This window comes from Microtus pennsylvanicus, chromosome 2 (assembly GCF_037038515.1).
Source record: "Microtus pennsylvanicus isolate mMicPen1 chromosome 2, mMicPen1.hap1, whole genome shotgun sequence".
NCBI classification, from domain to species: domain Eukaryota; kingdom Metazoa; phylum Chordata; class Mammalia; order Rodentia; family Cricetidae; genus Microtus; species Microtus pennsylvanicus.
Window position 1 is genome coordinate 121,269,134 of NC_134580.1, and position 3,309 is coordinate 121,272,442.

The following is a 3,309-nucleotide window of genomic DNA, read 5'->3' on the forward strand; positions in this document are numbered from 1 at the left end:
GGTGAACTGGATCAGTCTCTCTGTCTCACCTGCAGCAGCCAGTAGTTTACACTAGACATGTATTGAGCACTATTTGTATACAGAAACTATAGAGGGACATTGCTCCCCTCCTCCCGGTCCAGCCCCGTAGAAATGATGGAGCTCCTGTTCTTGTAATAGAAGCCTGCTGGAAACACTGAAGTGACGGGAGAGGGCACAGTTCTGGGTAGGAAGGACAGTTAGGAAAGCGTCTGGTCACAAGGATACCCATCTCTGACTCAGACGCAAGGTGGCTGCATTTGCTCTACAACTGGCGTAAGCTGAACTCCTTCCGTCCATCCAGCAGGTAAAGAAGTCAAGGCTTGGAGCTGAAGAGGTGGTTTAGCAGTGAAGATCCAATGCCGCTTTTGCAGAGAACCAGAGTCTGGTTTTTTTTTTTTTTAATTTGAGAATTTATTAGGCACAGAGGGTGACTGGAGCAGGGTTACAAAATGACTGTTAGGTTTCCTTCACACTGAAAAGAAGCAGGTGTTTTTCCTGTCTTCACCCTTTAAGCCTGCATTCGAATGGCCCCATCCAATCGGATGACCTCTCCATTCAAGAATGGGTTCTCGATTATGGTTTGTACCATATGAGTGTATTCATCAGGGTCACCTAGTCGATTGGGAAAGGGCACCTGACTGGCCAAGAAGTTGCGCACTTTCTCTGGAAGGGTGGTGAGCGGTGGAGTGGCAAACAAACCTGGAGCAATAGTCATCACACGGATGCCTATGGGAGCCAGATCTGGAGCAATGAGCAGTATCATGCCTACTACGCCCCCTTTGGATGCAGAGTATGCAGCTTATCCAAGCTGGCCTTCAAAGGCAGCCACACTGGCAGTATTAATAATGATAACTGCATTGGCCTCCCTGGTCTGGTTCATTCTGGCCCATCTCCCCAGCAACCAGGCGGATCACATTGAAAGTGCCTAAGAGATTCACATTGAGAACCTGCTGGAAGTCCTCCAAGGTATGGACCGGGTTCTTCTTTTGGTTGTATGTCTTAATGGTCACTGCAATACCTGCACAGTTGACAGCCACATATATGTAACCAAACTTCTCTTTCGCTAGAGTCAAAACTGCTTGTACCTCCTTCTCAGAGGTCACGTTGGCTGGGGCCAACACGCAGCTCTCTCCCAACTTCTTGGCTTGGGCCTCACCCCCTGAGTTAGAGGTAGGTCCAAAGCACAGCTGTGGCCCCTTGTCCCACCAGTCTTTCGGCCATAGCCCGGCCAAGGCCCGAGGCTCCTCCAGTTATTCCAGCGACCAGGCCCTTTACGCTCCGACATGCTGCAGCTATCTTGCACCGAGTCTGGTTCTTGGTACCGATGTTGGGCTGCTCAGAACTGCCTATAACCCCAGTTCCAAAGTTCTTGCTGTCCTCTACAGGTAGCTGCCATGGCATGTGCTCTCTCTCTGTCTCTCTCTGTCTCTGTCTCTGTCTCTGTCTCTCTCACTCTCTCTCTCTTTCACACACACACACATACACACACACACAAATTAAAAATAAAATAAATATTTTTAAACAAACAGGGGCTGGAGAGATGGCTCAGTGGTTATAAGAGCATTGCCTGCTCTTCCAAAGGTCCTGAGTTCAATTCCCAGCAACCACATGGTGGCTCACAACCATCTGTAATGAGGTGTAATGAGGTCTGGTGCCCTCTTCTGGCCTGCAGACATACACACAGACAGAATATTGTATACATAATAAATAAATAAATATTTAAAAAAAACAGCAACAAAAAAGAAGCTGAGACACTAAAAGTGAGGGGCATCTATCTGTCCAGGAGCAGACTCCCCATAAGCTGGCCCCCACACCCCTCCTCCTACTCCATCTTCCAAACTCCGCTGAAGATTTCTGGAAGACAAGAGAAGGGAGGAGCTGGGCCAGGCAGATAAGCAAGGCCAGGTGGCCACTGGCCTGCTGCAGTGTCTGGACTTTGTACACGTGGGCGAGGAGAGCTAACCTAAGTGCCCTGCCCCCATCTTACCCTAGCAGCCTCAAGGCCAGATTTTGTCCCTCAAATTCCCAGAACTGCCCCCAAACAGGGCTCTTAACTACCAGGTGTGGTTTAGCATGCTATGATTTAACAGGAGTTCAGAGTCAAAACGGGTGGTCCCAGCAGGCCCCTCTGATCCTCCATGCCCTCATGAGTCAGTGGAAGGCCAAGGGGACACTAGGGTTTTAAGAGCACAGAGTGAGCAAGTTCTTTGTGCGGACTCACAAGTAACAGACCATCGGATAAACAAGCCGTGCCCTTGGCAGAATATATGGAAATGCAGGGCACAGGACAGCACTTCCTGGCTGAAGAGGAAGGTTCCGGGAGGATTTGGCTCAGCCGCCACAGGGAAGCAGACAGCAGAGACGGGAGCTCTCTGACTCAGCCCGTGTGTGCCAGACTTCCTTAACAGGCACAAGGGCATCAGGGGGTCAGGGGATCAGACTTACACATAAATAAATAAATAATGCAAGGCACACGGTTACACTTAAATTGTAGGTAAACAAGACATCCTGTCTTGTCCATGGCTCTGGTTTCTGTGGTTTGGTTACTCTCTGTCACCTCTCAATAGGGTGAAAAGGACCAAGGAAAAACACCCTGACCCTGGCTAGACAAGCTGGCTAGCTAGCTGACCTCTCCAGATTGGAGAGCTCCAGGTTCAGTGAGAGAAGTGGGAGACTCTGTGTCAACACATGAAGAGAAGAGGAATGGAGGAAGACACATTACATCAGTCTCCGTTCTCCACATGCAAACGTGTGCACAAGCACCCTCACAAACGTAAACATGCGTGTACGTCCAGATCACATACACATGCCCACGAAAGGTATTCTGAAAAAGCAGACATTCGTGTAACTTTTATTATAGTTTATTGTGACAATGGTTCTGTTGGTATTACTATTATTAGTCTTATACCGTGCCTAAATTATAAACTAAAATTTATTATAATTATGAATACATGAGAAAAATATCATATGTAGGGTTTGATAATTTCAATGATTTGGGGTATCCATTAGAGATGTTAAGACATATCTCCCATGGAGAAGGGAGGACCAGTGTGTATTCCTGTGGAAAGAGTGATGACAAAGAGGGTAATGGCAAGTGGAAAAAGTTAAGATTAAGTTTGGGATGCCCTAATCTCAGTGTAGTGTTACCCGTGGTAGCAGAGGGTAAGTAGGGAAACAATCTAGATTTTTGTAGATGGAGAAATAATTTCTAAAAGGAGGAGCAAGCTGGAGAGATGGCAGAGTGAGGAAAGGGTGAAGTCTGGTGATGTGTATTCGGTCTTCAGAAGC

The 3,309-nt window shown here is 47.7% G+C and overlaps 1 pseudogene; it reads right to left on the reverse strand.

Moving 5' to 3' along the window:
- Positions 1 to 448: 448 nt before the first annotated feature.
- LOC142844385 (3-hydroxyacyl-CoA dehydrogenase type-2 pseudogene) lies at positions 449 to 1,422 on the reverse strand (annotated as a pseudogene).
- Positions 1,423 to 3,309: the final 1,887 nt, after the last annotated feature.